Below are 22,044 nucleotides of genomic sequence, written 5' to 3'. Positions count from 1 at the left end.
ATTTGGGTTTTTTAACATTTTTTTTATATTTTTACTCTAAAAAATAAAGAATAGCTTATTTTTCTCAGAAAGACATTATTTGCCTCTATAACTTTGTGTAAGACGTAATTTCCAGGGCGCCATTTTGAAAAATCTGCAAGATCCAAAATAGCCGAATTTAAGCAGAAATATGACATTGCCCATAATGCAAACTGGAGAAGGTCGAGTTTTTTTTTTCTGCTCTAGAAAACTACAAGGAAGTCCAGAACATTGGGGAAGATTAATGATCTTTAAGAGCAGTTTGGTAGTGGCTCGTTTTTGTATAGAAAATGGGTAAAACGTGACCCTATTCACTCATTTACAAATTTGCGCTAACCAAAGCTTCACTACTTTGAAATACAAAGTCTAAGCTTTAAGAGGAGTAGTTAATATTGTACCATTTTCTCCACTATATGCAGTCAAAATAGGGTAATTTAAAGATAAAAAGTGCTATAACTTTGCAAGGAATGCATATTGCTACATACTAAAGGGCGAACACGAAATTATTGCGACACATTCAACAGGGCATAACTTTTTTACCATTGGGTAAAAATCAACCAAATTTTGCACACTTTCTCATTGATGTGTATTGTGTACATGCTGTCAAACTCGAAGTCGTGTTTTTCGATTCAACGAAAATGGAGGTGAACCAACGCGAGTTGAGAGAACAAATTCTTTCCAAACACCTGGAATTTTCTGACCTGTCGCACCGGCAGTTGGGAAAAATGTTGAACATTCACCATTCAACCGTCTCCAGAGTGTTGAAGCGGTTCCAGGAGCGGTTGACGTTGGACCACGGCAAAGGAGCTGGAAGAAAACCGGGACCGGAGAACAAAAAGACGGAGGGAAAGGTGAAGCGGATGATTAAAGCAAATCCCAACGTCTCAAGCCGTGATTTGGCTAAAAAGATCGGCATGTCGCAGAGCTACGTCCAGAATGCAAAGAAGAGAGCTGGACTACATACATACAAGGTACAGAACTTCCCAAACCGCGATGAGCGGCAACAATCGACGGCTAAAACTCGGGCAAGGAAGCTCTACGAGAAGATGCTGACAAAATATGGCTGCTGTGTGATGGACGACGAAACGTATATAAAAGCCGATTTTAAGCAAATTCCGGGGTTGGAGTTTTTCACCGGCAAGAGCAAGTTCGATGTGGACGACAAATTTAAGAAGAAGAAAATGTCGAAGTTCGCCTCCAAATATCTCATTTGGCAGGCCATCTGCTCTTGCGGACTGAGGAGTGAGCCTTTCGTGACAAAGGGCACAGTAAATGGCGAGATCTACAAATCGGAGTGCCTCGAGAAGCGCCTTTTGCCGTTCTTGCAGCAGCACGACGAAGCTCCGCTATTTTGGCCAGATTTGGCATCATGCCACTATTCTAAAAGTGTCCTGGAGTGGTATGAGGCCAATTCTGTCCATTTTGTTCCAAAGGACATGAATCCGCCAAACTGTCCGGAGCTGCGCCCGGTGGAGCAGTACTGGGCAATAATGAAGCGGGAACTTCGGAAGAGCAAGAAGACAGTCAAAGACGAGAAGGACATGTTAAGAAAATGGAAAAAAAACTGAGAAACTGGTACCGGATGACACTGTAAAGACTTTGATGGAGGGCATCAAGCGAAAATGCGTTCAATTTTACACTCAAGGCTCCATCGATTAACTTTTCTTTTGATTTTTTAAGTACATATATGTATAAAACTACCCTAAAATTTTGGTTTGATTCTAAACATTATAAGAAAATTGGCATGACATTTTCGGTGTCGCAATAATTTCGTGTTCGCCCTTTATCTTCAGCAAAAACATGTAGTTTCGTTTACATTTTTTTACAACACTATTAGCTTAAAAAATATTACTAAATTTAAAGGAGTAACCATAGAAAACGGTCCATATCTTCTAAAATATTAGACATAAACAAAGTTTCATATTTTGAGTAGTTCTACAACTTTGCTCTGGCGAAAAAGTAAGTACTTTGACTATATGTTTTGTATTACCTCTGCGTGAAGTCAACGATTTACATAGTTGAAGATGCTAATTTCAAATAACAGACTAAAGTGGTTATTTTTATACAATAGATGAGGAGATGAAAGTATAGAATTGATAGTTCCGTTAGAGTACGGCAGTGTGAAAATTGCTCACCATCCCTCTCCAACGGGGGAGTTTGGTAAAGAGAGATGATCAAACCGATTTGTACCTTCCTAAAGTTGTCCTTGCTCGCTTTCTACTCTCTATATGCAATTTTCACACTGCCGTACTCTAACGGAACAATCAATTCTATACTTTCATCCCTTCATCTATTTTATAAACACTTTAGTCTGTTATTTGAAATTAGCATCTTCAACTATGAAAAAGTAAGGTTTGTAATTTTTTTCATAGTAGGCCATGCTAAATTTTTGAAACTGTAGGATTGTTGGCGATACTTACGTGTTGCAGTAGTAACATAGCGGTAACTCCAAGACTAGAAGGTCCCGAAGAAACGTGCTCAACTTTTTGGCTCAGCTCTGGGACTATCTTCGGTCCCAAGCTAATCGATGCACCCCTCGAAACATAGGAAAATCCACGAACCCCTCAATTTATCTGTCAAACTTTCATAGCGAATCAAAACAAACATAGTGTAGTACTAGAATTTCGACTAGAATGGGATACGTTAATCGATTTGCTTGGGCTAGTCAAGTAGTGAGCCAATTTAAAATCGTTAGTTGCCACCGGTTGGTAGTAACACCATAGAGGTAACTCTAAGACCACTGGGTCCCGAAGAAAATCATTATTATTTTTGGTTCACTCAGTACCAGAACAACGGTCCCAAGCAGTCCCAAGCTATTTCACTCACCCCTGCATGTTCTGCATGAATCCACACACCCCTGATGTTATCTGTCAAACTTTCATAGTGAATCAAAACAAACATAGTGTAGTAATAGAATTTCAACTAGAATAGGGTACGTTAATCGTTTGCTTGGGACCAATAGGCTACTAAAGTGGTGAGCCAATTTAAAATCGTTAGTTTCGTATTGATTGTTGGTAACACACTGATCAATAGCACACTGCTCTAGTACTAGGATTGCACTAGCGGAATTTTTAAGAAGCCTCTTTCTTCAAATGTGTTAGAGCCCAGAGCCGATGGTGCGATCCAACACAGGGTTTATTGACATACGAACGTTTAGGATGCGCCCACGCCGCTTGTTTCCCAAGTAAATGTTTAGAACAGTTCCCAAAGCTTCCGTAGATCCTTGAACCATCTTGAACTCAAACGAGCACAGTTTTTTTTTTCGGTTCCCTTACACAATGTCATCATAGTCTATAGACACATGTCCCATTAATCATTCAACTTAATCAAACATTCATGGCCGCGCGGGGCACAGGAAAGTTTTACCATCGCTAGTGTGTGTGTGTGTGTGTGCGTGCGTGTGTATGTTCACACTCGCCATTATTAGTAAGCAACCACCGTTATCAATTGAAAATAATTAATACCACTGATAACATCATTGACCCCTCCAATCGTCGTGGCCTTTTTGGATTTGCTTCGCATTTGTACTGTCGTAGGTACATAGTAAGGTGCTAACTTTGTGTACTGTCATACACGGTAACCGCAAAATACTCAGTTTTTTAGGGAAAGTGGGACTACCCAAAAAGTGAGTTACATTTATGTAACTCATAAATTAGTAATTATTTCTACAGAAATGAGTAAAATTTATTAAATTTTGAGTAACAGTTACTCAAATATGGGTATAAATTTTACTGATTTTATAAGCAGTCCCACTTTCCCTCAAAAATATATACTTTATTATCATTATTGATAAATTTATATTAATTTATTGAGTATCTTACGGTTACCGTGTAGTGCGTTGGCAGATTTCAGTCCGGAAGGCGCACTTTCACAATGTGACGAAACAACAGGAATGTATTTCAAGTCACGCGAAGCTTTTGGGGACAGCTCATGCACAGACATGACACGCCTATACAGCAGAGCACGTGGTCCTTATCTAACGACCTTCGCTGTTTGCGGTTTTAGGCGCACTTTCTGCGATTCGCCTCTAACCAGTTCTGATATCGGCACCATATTGATGAATGACTTTGCGATTCGAATGTTTTGCCGATTCATTATGATACTGCTGGGACTCGTTGCATATTGATTATGAAGGGGAAATGCCGGCTTTCGCAATACCTGTACCTGTACCTGTATTATCGGCAGAGGGGTAATGCGTAAAGGTTTTTCTGAGTCTGTCATTAACCCTATCAAGTTTAATAAGCTATTAGAGATTAGTTAATTTTGTTGATGTGACAATTATTGTTTCTTATGTGTAAAAAGTATGTAGAACTTTTAAAGTGTACAGTTTTAACAATCGTCATAACATTCCCACATAGTGAGTCATCGTTTACAACCTAATATCAATGTCGCAGTGCTCATCATTAGGAATGTACAACCACAATTTCCACTGTCGTTTTCAGCATACCATACACACATAATAGCATACACCTAAATTGAATCGTTCCTATAAGACTATCTGTGATAAAAGATTAGATGAATTCTAATATTGCATGGGTCCTCCCCCCAAACGGACCACGTGGTATATGCCTCATACTATTTCACAACCAAACGCAAGAATTTTCCATCTCTATTATTGCTCCACTTCTACCTACAACTATAGTATACGCTATTAGGTATATGCTGTATGGTTCTCACGTTGTTGTTGATTAGACGGAAAGAATTCCAATTCTCGGAAAACGATCCCACTCACAAGCGTGCGTAGAAGGGGTGACAAACTGACACCGGCAGTAGTTTTGTTCATTTTAGGGCTGTGTTGGGGCCTTTGGGGTACCTTAAATGGATACACGCCCCAGATTAGTCTAATCTAATTAAAGTAATCTACAGCGAATGTACCCCCCGTGCTGAGCACGCTAGTGTCCACTGATGGTGGAGTTCATGGGGAGGTGGTTGGCCTCCTTTTTATTGCCGTTCATTTATGAGGACGACGTATTTAAATGAAGCCTTCAACGATAAAGAATGACGTCATTTGGACTGGACTTTTTGTTCCCGTTCTTTCGGTTGAACTTGACGACGAAATCGACCGCATTTAAAATCGACGCAGCTCATTCGGAAGTCGGCTCGTAACCAGTTTAGAATGTTCCCGAAAAGGAAAAATGCATGTAGGGTAAACGCTCCTATAGTAGCGGCAAGTTAAAAGCGTTAGGTTCCTATAGTTGTGTATGGAGGCTCCATACACAACTAAAGGAACCTAACGCTTCTAACGTACCTCAGCTATAGGATCGTTTAATTTACCTGAATTAAAGTTGTCCCTGATATATACAGACCTATACATACCGGGCAACAAATCGTTATAACAGCAGTCAATACGAAACTAACGATTTTAAATTGGCTCACTACTTGACTAGCCTATTGGTCCCAAGTAAATCGATTAACGTACCCCATTCTAGTCGAAATTCTAGTGCTACACAATGTTTGTTTTGATTTGCCATGAAAGTTTGACAGATAAATTGAGGGGTTCGTGGATTTTCCTATGTTTCGAGGGGTAGGACTTAGGAGGCTTAGGACCGAAGATAGTACCAGAGCTGAGCCAAAAACTTGAGCACTTTGCTTCGGGACCTACTAGTCTTAGAGTTATATCTATGGTTATAATGTATAAGAATGACTTATGTTTGCAGGGAGCATCGATCAAGGAAGTCACCCTTTAAGAGGGAGGGGGTTTACAAATGTGTGACAAGCAATGTATTAGGTATAGGAAGAACGTGACGAATGCTCCCACAGAGGTGCAGGGCTGTTACAAGGCCTTCAAAATTTGATCCGTGAAATCCGCGATTTCTCAAAAGAAATCTGCGACTTCAAATACTAATCCTAGTTCTTTTAATTATTCGAAAATCTACTATCTTAACTCCTTCTGTATTTGAATTGGTGGCCCTGAAAAAGCAAATTCACTCGCCCGGACCTAGTACATAGATGACTTTAGTACATTTGAAATTTTAATTATTATTTACAGTTCCTAGTCCTATCAGGCCTGTTTTAGAGTATGACCACCTTGGTGGGATTGGTTTGTTTTAAATTCTAAAAAGGAGACTACTTACAACTACTATGTACAACTACAACTAACCTATAACTACCAACAATCAATACGAAACTAACGATTTTAAATTGGCTCACTTCTTGACTAGCCTATTGGTCCCAAGCAAACGATTAACGTACCCCATTCTAGTCGAAATTCTAGTACTACACAATGTTTGTTTTGATTCGCTATGAAAGTTTGACAGATAAAATGAGAGGTCAGTGGATTTTCCTATCTTTCGAGGGGTGAATCGATTAGCTTGGGACCGAAGAGAGTACCAGAGCTGAGCCAAAAAGTTGAGCACGTTTCTTCGGGACCTTCTGGTCTTAGAGTTACCTCTATGTAACTACTATATACACCTAACCTACTATATAAACATTGCTTATCAAAGCATGTTCTGGCATTGCATTTCTGCACAAACCTAGTCTTTATGTCATCAATTTTGAAATCTAATTTTGGAAAGTTCGCTTCTTGATGGAGGTCTGAAATTCTTGTGTCAAAGGGACGATCAAAGATCATCCTAAGCACTCTGTTCTGGATTTTGTTCCTGTGAGTCTGTGCACATGAGAGGCGGGATCTGCGGCAAATCAGCGGATACAGACACCTAACCAAGGCAGAACACTTGACTACAGTTGTCTCTACATGCGAACGAAAGAGGAGCTTTCCATCAAACAACATCCCGAGATAGGTTACTTCGGTGGACCACTCAACACTTGTGCCATCCATGATGTAGTAGGCCTAGATGTAGTAGGCCTTGCCTGACTGTCATAAGTTAGAGATGGATTCTTTATCCGACCACCAACCAAGATAGACGTAATAAATAGTAGCTTTTAAGAACAGCTTGTTTTACTTGTTGGCCTTGGTTACGGATATAACAATTGGCGACGAGGAAAATTTTGGAAGCACCTCGAACCTCGAAGCAAGAAAATGTCTGACGCTGATCTTCGGAACGCCATCCTGCAGCTAACGAATCTCATCACGAGGCAGCAGCAGCAGATTGAAAACCTGGAAAATCGGGGAAATCCGACTGCTGGCATTGAGAAGATTATTGAGTCCTTGGCAAGCGTGATCCAGGATTTCCAGTACGATTCGGATGGAGGAGTTTTCTTCGATGGCTGGTATGCGAGGTACGAGGATGTCTTTACAAAGGACGGCCAATCCCTGAATGACGCCGCTCGTGTGAGATTGCTTCTTCGCAAGTTAAGCACGCCTCTGCACGAGAAGTACGTCAACACCATTCTTCCCAAGCATCCGCGGGACTTCACCCTGGACGAAACCGTCACGAAACTGAAGAAACTGTTCGGTCGACAGAAGTCGGTTTTTCATTCCCGTTACCAGTGTCTCCAAAAGTGACGCGGATGACTTCACATCGTATGCTGCCATGTCGTACACCAACGTTCTGATCAATTCACCAATCAACTCAAGCAACAGTTTCCGGAAGTTTTTCGAAGCACGCTGGGTAGATGCACAAAAGCGCAAGTGAAGTTGTACCTCAAGCCTGACGCACGTCCTGCATATTGCCCGAAACGACCAGTAGCGTACGCTGCACTCGCCAAGGTGGACGCAGAACTTGAGAGGCTCCAGCAAAACGGTATAATTTCTCCAGTTCAATTCTCGGACTGGGTCGCACCAATAGTTGTCGGACAATGTATCAGTCCGTGTATGTGGCGATTATTCGACGGGGCTGAACAACGCGCTAGAATGTGACCATCATCCACTGCCTCATCCTGACGACCTCTTTGCGGAACTAGCTGGAGCACGTTACTTCACTCATCTCGATTTGTCTGACGCTTACCTACAGATCGAGGTCGAGGAGGAATCGCGAAAGCTACTCACGGTCAACACGCATCGTGGACTGTTCCAGTACAACCGACTACCCCCCGCATCATCGACAGCATGGTGGCCGGCATCCCTGGAGTCAAGCCGTATTTGGACGACATCCTCATCGCTGGTCGCACCAAGCAGGAACACGATCGCAGTCTCTACGCTGTTCTCGAGCAGATCCGTGAGTATGGCTTTTACCTACGCCTCGAAAAATGTCGTTTCGCACTCTCCCAGATCAAGTTTCTCGGACACATCGTGGATAAGGACGGTATTCGGCCTGACCCTTCAAAAACAGAAGCCATTTCCAAGATGCAGTCTCCGAAGGATGTCCAGCAACTCCGTTCCTACCTCGGTGCTGTCAACTACTATGGTAGATTCGTTAAGCAGATGAAGCAACTCAGGGCTCCTTTGGACAGCCTCCTCAAGAAAGATGCACGCTGGAACTGGACCAAGGATTGCCAGAAGTCTTTCGAGCAGCTCAAGGCCATTCTACTTTCCGACCTGCTGCTTACACACTACGACCCGTCCAAGGAAATCGTTGTTGCAGCAGATGCATCGAAGTACGGCCTTGGCGCTGTCATCATGCATCGATTCCCGACCGGTGAAGTGAAGGCAATTGTGCACGCCTCACTGACCCCAGCAGAGATGAACTACGGACAAGTGGAGAAGGAAGCATTGGCCCTGATATTCGCTGTCACCCGTTTCCACAAAATGCTGTATGGACGACCAAACCGATCATCAACCGGTACTCAAGGTTTTCGGCTCAAAGAAAGGTATTCCTGTTTGCACAGCAAACCGTTTGCAGCGCTGGGCCTTGACTCTTCTGCTGTACGATTTCGTCATCTAACACGTTTCATCGACGAATTTTGGCTATGCAGATCTTCTATAACGGCTAATGTCATCGCAGCATAGACCAGATGAGGATTACGTCATAGCCGCCGTGTGCGTCGAATCTGAAGCAAAAGCAATTCTCAACGACACCATCAGCAATCTTCCAGTCACTCACCAGATGATTGTGGCTGAGACGCGAAAGGATCCAGTTCTTCAGCAAGTGGTGAATTTCCTTAACGAAGGTTGGCCAGCAAATGCGAAGCAAGTTGCTGATCCTGATGTCAAGAAGTTCTTCGCCAGTCGAGATGGACTTCAAGTTGTCGACAACTGCGTTATGTTCGGCGATCGAATCGTCGTCCCATCAAAGTTTCGAAAGCGTATCGTTCGTCAACTGCATCGTGGACACCCAGGAATGGACCGAATGAAGTCTCTGGCCCGAAGTTACATCTACTCGCCTAACGTTGACGACGATGTGGAGCAATTTGTCCGTCAGTGCACTGCATGTGCTGAAGCAGCGAAGTCCCCGACAAAAGCAACCTTGGAGTCATGGCCTCACCCGGACAAGCCATGGCAACGTGTCCATATCGATTTTGCTGGTCCGATCCATGGATACTACTATTTCCTCATGGTAGATGCTTTCTCTAAGTGGCCCGAAATTTTTCGCACTCAATCCATTACCACAAATGCAACCCTGAATATGCTGCGTGAAACGTTTTCTCGTTACGGCAACCCAGACACATTGGTCTCAGACAACGGAACGCAATTCACCAGCGAGCAGTTTCAACAGTATTGCCGTGCAAATGGTATCACCCATCTCCGCACTGCTCCCTACCACCCGCAGTCCAACGGCCAAGCGGAGCGATTCGTTGATTCACTCAAGCGTCGCCTCAAGAAGCTAGCCAAGGGGGAAGGATCACCCACACTGGAGCACCTGCAGACATTCCTTTCGGTGTATCGTTCAATCCCAAACCGAAACACACCGCTGTAGACGTCTCCAGCAGAAGCATTCCTCGGAAGACCAGTGAGCACCACTTTGGACCTACTGAAGAAACCTGTTCCTGTAACTGAAGCTGTCAAGAACCACAAACAAAACGAACAGTTCAATTGGCGGCATGGAGCAGTCAAGCGTGAGTTTGAAGAAGATGACCTGGTCTACGTTGAACAGCATCGCAGAAACGCCAAGTCCTGGATTCCTGGTCGAGTCATCGAACGGAAAGGTTCCGTCAACTATATCGTTGCACTGGACATGAACGGGAGACCGAAGCTGGTGAGGTCGCATGTAAACCAAATGCGCCCTCGTCACACTTCTGATGATCCAGAGCAAGCGACGCAGCAACTACCATAGGTGATCCTGTTGGATCACTCGAAGCTGATGGTCAAGTGGCAAGTACGTCTGGCGAAAATCCTTTTTCGACAATCGATCATGAACCTGCTGCTCAAGATGGTGAAGTTCTCCACAAAAGCCCGCACAAAAGCCCGTGTCATCTGAAGCAGTTGGAGACTTTATTCGACGTTCTGTACGAGAATCAAGAATTCCAAGATGACTCTCTTCCTATGACATTTTCTAAAAGGGGGAGATGTAGTAGGCCTAGATGTAGTAGGCTTTGCCTGACTGTCATAAGTTAGAGATGGATTCTTTATCCGACCACCAACCAAGATAGACGTAATAAATAGTAGCTCTTAACAACAGCTTGTTTTACTTGTTGGCCTTGGTTACGGATATAACACATGATTACAGTACAAGAGGGAGCCGGTTTTAGTTAGGGTGATTGCCGATGGAGGAACATGATTGTTTGTGTTTTGGAGGCATTGATTTTGATTTTCCACGTGGTGGAATAATCAGCAAAGGCAGTTATTTATGTTCTTGGTATAAATTCTGACTCTTTAGAGAACATATCAAAACTCATTATGAGATTCTAATGAGTAAAAGCGGCATAGCTATTCTGAAACATTATTTTAAAACATATATGCATTTTCATATGAAATGCAAATTAATAGGGTGCGTAGAACGAAACACCATACAATAAATTTAATTTGAGGTTTTAATTTTAGGAAAAAAAAAATTCTGAAATAATTCTTCTTAGGAGTATTTCAAAAGAGTTTTGAGGAAATTTTTAAGGTAATGAAAATTTTAAGAAAATTGAATTCTGAATTTTGAGGATAGTTCTAATCAAATGTTCCATTACAAAGATATTCCGGTGATAATTTTTAGAAAATTCAACGTATAAAAAGATATTTGAAGAAATTTCTAGGAGCCACCCTAAACTGCTTATTAAAAAAAACATAACTCATCAACCACAAGAGATAGAAATATGGTGCCTTGAGCAAAGTTACTTCAAATTGAATGTTCTACAATTTTTTAGAACACTGCATTGGTCTATCTCAAATAATAAAATGTTTGTATATGCAATTCACTAATTGTATGGCCACGGAATGCTTCACCGTTTATTTCGAACAAAATGAGAAAGGGACCTAAAAATCATTTTTCACATTTATCGTTGCATATACTGATTTTTTTTGCAAAAGTATTGTTATAGACACTTTTAGAGCTTTTGATGGCGCATATTTTTGCTCAGGAAATCATATTTTTATCTCTTATGGTTCATGAGTTATGATTTTTTTTAAACAAACAGGTGCCGCCTAGAAAATCGTCTTTCTTCAAATATCTTTATGCATTCAATTATCGTAAAGACTTTGTTCTAGAAACTTCCATATTACGCATATTTTTGATGAAATAACTAAGTTGTTATCTCTTTTAATTAGTTTTTGCTGAAATACGACTTGTTTCCAAATTAAATTAAATGGTTTAAACAAAAAACACTCTCGCAGATTTGTCACCAAAAATGAAAAAACGATCTTTCAAATGGAATTAAAAGTTCTAAAATTGGTGTGCTCCATTTAGAGATATTGAAAATTATTATTTTTTTTTTCTTAGAAAATCACCTTCAACTTTCTAATAAAAAAAAATTCCTCATCAAAAGTTCTAAATGTGTCCACAACAAAAAAATTACGAGAAATGAACGTATGAAAAGATATTCAAATTCGAATTTATAGGGGCCATCCTAACCTGAAAAATCATAACTTATGAACCATAAAGGGAAAGAAATTCGGTGTCTTCAGCAAAGTTGCTTCAAATTGATTGTTCTACAACTTTCTAGAACATCTCCAATAATAAAAAAAGTTTGTATTTTCAATTCACCAATTTTATGGACCACCCTATTTACACTAACATAAAAAGATCCTAAAACTGACGGTTTGGGCGCAAACATTTTTGGCTTCCTAAATACGGCTTTGGGACCCTTGTGCAGTATAGGATCGGCCCAATGAGCTCGATCGTAATCTGTTATTGTTGACAAAGAGGTTGACAATGAAGAAAGAAGATCGAAACGAGAATACCGAAGATGTATCGGATTCAGTGACCGAAGACATGGATGAATCGACGAACAGAAGCGGAGAGAAACAGCCGGAGAAGCGGGTCCCGAAAAGGTTCCACGAAAAAGGACTACCGAAGACGATATTCAGGACCTTGACGATAGAATCAACCCAGATCAGTCAAAACTGAACCTACCCAAAAATGGGTAAACTATGTTGGGAGTGATAAGTTGACACATGGAAACATCTGTCATGAACAGACATGACATGAATCTGATCGACTAAAGAGCCTGAATTTATAAAGAGACGACATCTTATCCATTTGACAGGTCTTCTGCTCGATTGGAATGACTTTTCATATGACTCTGACAGACAATCGATTGTTCCAATTTTGACATGTCGCCTCTTTATAAATTTAGGCTCTTTATGATCGACTTTGTTCATTTGTCAACTTGTCACTCTCAACATAGTTTACCCATTTTTTGGTAGGTTCAGTTTTGACCGATCTGGGAGGATTCTACCCAAATTTGGGTAGTTTTAGTCGAAATAGCGTGTAAGTAATCCTTGGTGGCGGAGTTTCCGATGGTTCGGTTACAAGACGCGTTGAAAGCTAGAGCGTTGGAAACAGTTCGGAACCGATTGCTGCTACCAGAAAACGGGCCGCTTATTATTGAGAAGCTGTGACAGAAAAAAAATGCTGAGGAGGATTTATCAAAATAGGGGAAATGGCTCTAATGTTGGCCTATGGATCTAAGATTGGGCCCATCGCTAAAAATCTGCTATTTATCAATTTTATCTAGATTAACGCGTCATTGGGACGGTACTAATGGATATTTTTGGTCTCTATTGAAAATTTAGTCGATTGCTGAATTTATGTATGGGCTCAAATTAGGGGCATTTAGGCTGACATTACATCCATTTCCCCTATATGGGAAAAATTCTGAAGCAGTTCTGAACAACACTCCAAGTTAATTTTAAGATAAAATCCAGGGATTTCTGTGGAGAGCAAAAGTTGCAAAGGAATTTTAATGATAATTCAAAGGAAAAGCTTAGGAAAGTTTCAAGAAAACTCCAATTAGAATTCCAAGATAATTTCGAGTAGGGTTCCAATAGAATGTTCTGGTAAGTTTAGGGATAATTCTGTGGTAATTATTAGTATGTAATGTAGACAAGCTTCGCTATGGTGAATAACAGAACACTAATAAACTGCCTATAAACGCATATGCCCATATGGAAAAAGTAGGCATTGAGAAAATGGCAGTCGAAGTTAAGAAGTGCAATTCCCATGTAAATAATTGAAAAATCATAGTAAATGAATTGAAACAATTATCAATTTAAAATCAGTTGAAATGAAGCTTGGGGCCTCCCTTAGCTCAGTCGGTAAAGGCACAGCTACAAAGCAAGACCATGCTGGAGGTGGCTGGGTTCAATTCCCGATCCGGTCTAGGAATTTTTCGGGTTGGAAAATTTCTCGACTTCCCTGGGCATAGAAGTATGATTGGACTTGCCACACAATTATACCAATGCAAAAATGGTACAGGCATCAAAAGCTCTCAATTAATAACTGTGGAAGTGCATCTAGAACACTAAGTTGAGAGCACGCAATAAGCTAATATGCGATATGCAATAAGCTTGAAACGCGGAGAAGAAGAAGAAGATGAAATGAAGCTTGCATTTTTTGTTATAGGTATCAACGAAAAACATGGCAAATAAAAAAACAGAACTGTAACTTGACCCCTGGACGATAGCATTTCAGGATGGGGCTGATATGTGATTACTATGCTTGAGCATGATGCATGATTGAAGACCCGCAGTTGCTACTCTGTTATTGCCAGATCAGCTGTAATTACACAGAGAACCAGTAGACGATGCTTGGGACTAGCATTCATCCTCAATTTGTAAAAACTGGTGATCTTAAACTAGGCAATACCAGCGCCGGCCGCGCCCGAACGCAGGTCAAGAAAGAAATGGGTTGGAACGTGTTGACGTGACACTCGCTTTGATTGAACCCGAGGAGTCCTCTGACTTCCACGAGAAATCACTGGGATGTTAGATAAGATGGTTGGGTTTGCAGCAGGGTTCGTTTTGGTAAACGGTAAGCTGAATTGATGTCCTAACGATCCTATAATGGGAAGGAGCTTGGGATTGAACCCATGGTCTTCTGCACAGCAAGCCAAAACGTCTGACACTAGGCAAACGAGCATCTGGGATTAACTAGTCTTGAATGTGGAGGGGCCTGAGATTAAACTCATAATGTTCTACTCAGTAAGCAAATGTGGTCGCTCTAAGGCCACCGAGCCCCTCATAGCACATCATAGGATGCGTAATACCCAAAAACCACAGATCAGCAATGATCCGATTAACAAGCAATTTGACAGTATGCCAGTTGCGTCAGAGCATTATATTTCTATAATGCCGAGTTGATGCCGCGATCTGCCATTTCAAGTCGAGTGATTTTTTTTTTTATGAAAACAAAACAGAGAAAAAATGGTGACTGCAGACAATCTTCATCACTGCAAGGAGAACACTAGGAAGCGATCTACACTTTGTCCGCAAGAGAGCCGTCCCGAATAGAAAAAATAAGAGAAATCCATAGTGACTGGGTGGACAAAAGTATAAAGATTGTGACATCTAAGGTTTTGTAGACATCATGGCTGGCATTTAGATTTTGGTTACGACAGCCACTGTCGGAGTGTTGGAGTTTCTCGAAGGATGAATTTGGCGAGATCAACATGGTTTATCTTAATCGTAGCTAGGGAAGAGCGCTAGTTCGTCGTAATCACCCATTTTCGTTCTATCGATCAGAAAATATCAATAATATCAATGATTTCACTGTGCACAAATCAATAATATGTTTGTTCCGATGCGTTAGTTCATTAGCTACAACATAAATCCTGTTTGAGCGCATTGTATGAATATTTACGCTCATTGTTCTCAAAACAAAAGAAGCGCTCATAGCGAATCCTCTTTTTCTACGTTTATCCGTAGGACGAAGACAATCTAATGGCGTTTCAATGCGTTAGGACGGAATTGAAACTCGTAGAACGAATTTAGAATCAAGAAGCAGTATTAGATTTTAAGCAATATCTCAATAATTTGTGACTCTTTATCAAATCCAACGTACGCATGGAAAGGTGAATACATTTAGAAGTCATCTTTGACAGAAATATTCCATTTTTTGTTTAAACTCGTTCAGAAAAGAGAGCGAGTTGTGCTCAATTAGCTGGTTCGTAGTCAGTGGTCTCATATGGGTTAGTCAGCTAAGGCGTTATGGTAATCATTGAATCTTGATCAAGCAAACAACATGGGTACGAGTAAAAAAGATAGCAACCAATATTTTTGTTTTCCTTTGCTTCATTCTATGTCAATAAAGCAGAGCATGCAATTATTTCTGCTCCTTTGGACATTTCTCCCCTAGCATAATATCAGCAATCTTTTGAAGTTTTAACACCTACAAACCGACTTGAATGATCATACAAATTACGAAGAAATTTCTGATCAAAGCACAAAACTGACATCTGTTGCCGTGTTCACGGAAAATATGTATCCTAGCCACGAACACGCGTACAAAATTTTTGAGTTGGTTCGTGTCTAATCTATTTCGGACAAATTATTTTTATCTAGGTAAAACATTTCTATGGCTTTGACAGATGTGATCCCTGTACATTTGAATCGGTCGTTATGGATTCTCGATCAAGAGTTATGTTTAAGTTTCATGTCGGTTTGTCGGTGGTTTTAACACAAGCTTAACACTGGCCGATTATTTTGTCTTTTTCGGGTTTATAACAGCATTATTGAATTTTATAAGATTGATCTTCTGTAAATGTAAGAAATTAAATGCGCATGTAATGCTGATACCACAGACAAACAGACATATCACTCGCAAGCTGTTCATCGAACACACATTTAACGGTCAATTTAAAAGTACTATAGTTGGTAGTACTGCCACCTGTGGCGCTCATAGTCAATTCCCTTGCGTTTGACGTTTACACACTACCGCCATCTGTTCAGCGAACTGCTTACCACAGTGTACTCAACAGATGACAGTAATGTTTTAGCGACGATGTTTTACAGTGAGAAATACAGTGCAACGTATAGAGCGCTCAAGCGCAATCTCACGAACACTAAAATCCAACATCCATATATAACAATGAATAAGAAGAAGAACCAAAAAGGTATAGCGATATCACAACTACTTAAAAAGGTAGCGTGCGGTCTCAAAACTCTATAAGTGCTTACTGGTTACTTGGGAATGTATCAACATTATTCTTATATCTTGTAAACAGCTTAATCTATCCATAAAATCTTTTTATATGTTTAGGACTTAGTTCAAGCAAATATATCTGTAGGATTCCATGTTATCTATTGGTACTGAAATCACCGACAAACCGACATGACACTTAATTCTGACTTATGCCCGAAAATCGTAAACGGCTGATTTAAATGTGCAGTGATCCGAACTATCAAAACCATAGGATTTTTTGATCCCATAAAATTCCCGGGTTTTTCTCGGTTTTTCCGGTTACTTTTCATATTTTCGATTTACCAGGTTCGCTGGTCACCCTGCTTTTAGAATAAATTAGTAACCTATTCCGTTCCGATACAAAGACGCTCTTGTTGGGCGAAAAACGTGTCTTCGAGAAAATGATAGAGTGGGTTTCTTTCTTGGAATGGAAGGGTGCTCAATGGTCCACTTCGTCAAGCATTTTTGGCATGACTTTCTACCAGCGATTTCACAAAACTGGACCAACAAATTACTATTCTTTTATGAAACACACACATTTTGGTTATTTTTCTTGTGGTTCCATAAGAAAAAATCTGAAAATATTGTTTTATTTCGAAGCTTGAGTGGTAAGTAAACCACCGACAGACCGACATGAATGACCATAGCAAAAACAATAAAATTTCTGACCAAAGCACACTACTGACATCTGGGTCCGTGTTCGCGGGAAATATTTAGCTTAGCCATGAACTCGCATACAAAAGTTATGAATTGGTTCGTGTCTGATCTATTCTGGACAAATTATTTTTATCTAGATCAAAAACTCCTATGGTTTTGACAGTTCGGATCACTGCACATTTAAATCGGCCGTTTACGATTTTCGGGCATAAGTTAGAATTAGGTGTCATGTCGGTTTGTCGGTGAGTAAACGTAATTTTAACTGTTCGAATGTAGTGGTTTATTACCAAGATCAAGTGATGGTATACTAATCATAAAACCATTGTCTCACCTCTGTTTGTTTTATATATTCAAATAGAACAGTTATTATTTTATGGACAGCACATGCCATTTTAAAATCTGCTGAGCAATATAATACTATTAAGTTGCTCATTTTGACTACCGCGAATTACCGCTTAGAAAAATAAATTCTGATCCGTTTTGTTTTTTTTTTATATTAATTTATTTGTACAGGCTCAATCGAATAAACTTTACAGAGCCGAGTTATCATTTGCATTATACATGATTAATGTCTTAAATCTAGAGTTAAAGGAATTGAACCGATTACTCGCGGTCGTCTCTGATCCGTTTTGTGTTAAGTAAAATAAAAATAAAAACAATACATTTTTTTTTTTCAGCTTAGAAAAGGTTTCATACCAAACGGCACAACTGGCAAAACCGGACTTCACCAACGCACTATGCTTAAATTGTGTTAATCGATAAAACCCGGGCGGCAGCCGCCAGTATCAAATAGAGAGGAAATGTGCCTGAAGAATTGCTTCCACTACACCACCACCCGACCAACGAATCAGGTGAACGATAAATACAAAAACATAGCCCGAATAGTTTGAATTACCGCACGGATCATCCGCAGCCACACATTCTTGCGTGGCACCACGAGCCACTACCGCCGTTCAATTCACGAAAGCATTTTTTTCCTTTGCCCACAGCAAAACCCTGAATGTATGCCACTCGACTAGAGAGGAATAAGGAAGCCGTATCGCGGAATCGTAGCCATTATTATTTAAACACACTTACCGCACTAAGCGCTACTGTAGCTGTTGCTAGTGATCGTGGTGGCAATGATGCTACTGCTGATGGTGGTGCTGGTCCCGAGGTGTGGGTTACTTGCGCACGTGTCAGCACTTTCCTCCAGCAGACCAACACCCGGAACAATCTCCTCCTCTCCGCCACCAGCTGCAGTATGGAACCACACTGAACTTGGTGTCCTTGGAATGCGATCGATTTTCCAACTGGTTTTCAATAGCATTTTTTCACTCAACTCTTTGTGTTCCGAAAAGCCACCTTTCCCTCTAGCAGTTGAGCCACCTCAAATCTCACAATCAAAATTTAATGATTCCGGGAAATATTGATTGAAGGGAAACTTTCTACTCTAAACGCACGAATTTACAACTTCCCACGCTTTGTCACATCCCGACCAAACTCAAAACCGGTACCGGATCGACATCCCGAATTTCATCATATTTGTTAATGCACATGGCTCACTAATCGATTCTAGATCACAGCAGCTTTAGCATATGTGAGAACAAAATTTCCTTCTATTTTACGATGACGAACGAAGCAACCTACGCGACTAATGATGCAACCAAGAACTCATCATTGCCGCCCCTGGACTGAACTGGACGACTGACTGAAACTAGCAGCTCAAGCCCTGAAAGGATGGCCACAACAAATAATCGAAATGTAGGCTACCGCGTCCAGTACACCCACATAGAAGTGGGATTCCCAAATGAACGGGTCGATTTGCAGCTGGAGACTGACATTAGCATAGGATGCAAAAGAATAAACTGCGGACAACTGAAGAGCGCGGGGGATAATAGGTAAGTACTTGCCGGCGGCGACACGGGTGACAGAAAAGTGCTGACGCGAATAGCCTTGCGCGGCACAAACACAAACAAGCGAGTGAACCGGACAGCTGAGCGCCCTATAGGACACTTTGGAGAACATCTCTGTTTTCTGTTGAATCTGTCAGTTGCACTAACACTCATACACCCTACACCATATCCACAACCTACTGCGAGTGGGTGGCGATTTTTGATGTTTTCCCGAAGGGTTTTCCCATTTTCCCACCACCTACTACCAATACATAGGTCGCTACTGACAGCGTTACACGGTCAATGGGAATAGCTTAAAATTGAGTCGAATTTGACTCAAATTGCAAAAAGTGGGGCTACTCAGTGAATGAGGCCAATTTGCCTAAATTTTCCAAACGGCCGATTACATCAACCCAAATTTGGAGTATTGTTCGTTCTATTTTTCTGGAAAAACTATTCGAATATGAAGAAAATATAGAGAGCTTTCACTCTGCCTATTAGTATACTCCTAGACTGAGAACAATTTTTGTCAATTGACCACTTTGTCAAGCAGTTTTGGCGTGACTTTCTACCAGCGATTTCACAAAACTGGACCAACTAATTTCTATTTTTTATGAAACGCACAAATGTTGGCTACTTTTCTCGAGGTTCTAGAAGAAAAAATCTCAAAATAATGTTTCATTTCAAAGTTCGAGTGGTAGTAAATGTCATTTTATCTGCTCGAATGAAGTGGTTAATTTTCCTCATATTCGAGCAAATTTTTGAAGAAAAAGCGAAGAAAAGGAAAAAAATCGATCTCATCGGCCGTGCACACAAATATTGATAGAGCTGGAATTAGGGCGTAACAGCTTTTGTAATCAATGAGTTCTCTCGATGATTTCTCGAAACTCAAGGCACGCCCACGCAAACCAACGGGAAGAGGAAGACATCTCCTACCCGATAGTGACGTTGATTTGAGTGAGCGAGCCTTGGCTTTCTAGAAATCATCGAGAGAAGTCATTGTTTACAAAAGCTGCTACGCCCGAATTCCAGCTCTATCTAGAAATTTACACCAATGAGACAATTTTTTTCATCGCTAAGTTCCTGCACTTTTGGCGATTATAAGTGAACTAAACTCAAATTTGGGTCGTTCTCATTCGCCGTGCAAGGAAAACTTCTTAAATATGCACGGGCAATGAAACTAACTCAAAATTGAGTCGAAATTGTAAAAAGCGTTGGTTTTTTAACTTTCAAAATGGTGTCATTGCAATTTCTCACAAAATTAAGCACGGAAACGGCATTTCTGATTGATATGACGTCTGAGACAAAGCTGTAAAGAAAAATAATATCTCACTAAGAAAAAATAAACAAAAAATGGTTATTATTTAATTAAAGTACAACTGAGTTGTCTTTGTCTCTGATGTCATTTCAATGAGAAGTGCTTAGTGGAATACCTGTATAATGAAAGAGAGAAGGATTAGTAATTTCCATTTAATTCCACTACCTTATTTGCTTATCCTTGACAGATACGCGTATTTCGTCTACAATGTGCAGACTTCTTCAGTGTCTTCAGACTTTCATGCCGCGGCTGACTTTGGTTTTTGAAATCGCACCCCCAATGTTACCTTAAAGTATTGGGCGTTTCACACCAAATTGGACTAATAAGCCCGTTTTCACTTATTAAAAAGTGTGATAAAACTGCAAGTTTACGTCTAATCGTCTTGGTGTCTTCGGTGCACTTATTTCTTATGATGCAAGCAATAAAATGCTCCGAAGACATCAAAACGATTTGACGGAAACGTGCACTTTTATCACACTTTTTGCATTTTTGGAACAGTCCAGTTTCAGATGCAATCAGCAATACCTGGTAAGTTAGATTTAAACATAGCTGGATAGAGCTGGAACTAGGCGTAACAGCTTTTGCAAACAATGACTTCTCTTGATGATTGTTAGGAAATCAAGGCGCGCCCACGCAATCTAACATTACCATCGGGTAGAGGAAGTCTTACCCGACCTGATGGTGATGTTGATTTGCGTGGGCGAGTCTTGACTTTCAAGACATCATCGAAAGAAGTCATTGTTTACAAAAGCTGTTACGTCCTAATTCCAGCTCTATCTTGATATGGAAACTGACATCCGATTGATGACCTTGACCAATTTCCAAAAAATACTCTTTTGCAAATTTATGGTGGTCCTGAAAAGGACCGCTTTATCGTGATGGTTGAGTAATGCTGAGCTATTAGGGTCTTAAACACAGATGAGGCTGGTGAGTTGTATGTTGTTTGGAATGAGGGTGACGCGCTTGGCATAGATGGCCCACAGCGACTCACGAAGAGCTACTGATTCCGATCAATAGCGGTGCAGCTTCTGCCTCCTTCTATGGATGCTTATGTGGGCTGCAGCTCACTCTTTGCAGGCAGCCTTTCGTTGTGTGTTGGAGAACAAAGTTCAACGCCACGTGCCGAAAGCACTGCTGCTGCTGCAGATGATGCCGACGACTGGACACCACCACACACGGTAATTGGAACTGAATCCGATCAGCGGTTGAGGCCAACCGTTGTGTGCTGGAGAACACCACCACTCACCACGCGGTGATTGAATAAACACCGTTAGGGAAATCGCTTTGCGCAAGGCAATCGGTGATAATTTTAATTATTAAAGCAGCAGTTGCACATTCAGGCAATTTTCAATAGTGACATTTTGAAAAATGAAAAAGTCTTAAATTTAACGGATGCGTAGAAATATATCTGATCGATTGGTGAAAAAATTATTGAAATTGATCCAGGGGCAGCTGAGTTATTAACGTTCAAAATCTTTCATAATTTTGTTACATGTTCCATTTTCGGTTCTCACAAAGTGTACCTCCATATAGAAATCACAGACGTAGTCCTACATCAAAAGTCATGCCACGTGATCTTGTTGGTCATCTAAGCATCTTACAATACTTCCAAAGAAGACCAGTGATGAGTATGAATGGAGACTGGATGAAACCAGAGGACAAATATGAAATTCCCTTCAACGTATGTGAAACGGCACGTTCGGATTGGGAAACTGGTGTTCCTAACGTTCGGCCCCGGGACAAATATTTCAGTTGCGATGGGACATTTTCCAACAGTGTTTCAAGCGGAAATTGCGGCCATACTTGAATGTGTACATGTTTGTCTGAGGAGGAAATACAGATGTGCAGTATTTGT

General features: G+C 40.8%; 1 protein-coding gene across 1 annotated transcript in view; it reads right to left on the bottom strand.

The window, feature by feature from the left end:
• Positions 1 to 18,808, bottom strand: part of MFS17 (Major Facilitator Superfamily Transporter 17) — a 72,403-nt gene extending 53,595 nt beyond the window's left edge. Inside the window, exon 1 of the mRNA XM_065220327.1 lies at positions 18,075 to 18,808. The gene's annotated coding sequence lies outside the window, so the exon portion shown is untranslated. The remainder of the gene's footprint in view (positions 1 to 18,074) is intronic.
• Between the last annotated feature and the right edge of the window lie 3,236 nt (positions 18,809 to 22,044).

This window comes from Ochlerotatus camptorhynchus, unplaced genomic scaffold, assembly GCF_037179485.1.
Source record: "Ochlerotatus camptorhynchus isolate MF236.1 unplaced genomic scaffold, CSIRO-AGI_Acam_v1.1 ptg000010l, whole genome shotgun sequence".
In the NCBI taxonomy this organism is placed as follows: domain Eukaryota; kingdom Metazoa; phylum Arthropoda; class Insecta; order Diptera; family Culicidae; genus Ochlerotatus; species Ochlerotatus camptorhynchus.
This window is presented reverse-complemented; position numbering and strand designations above follow the sequence as displayed.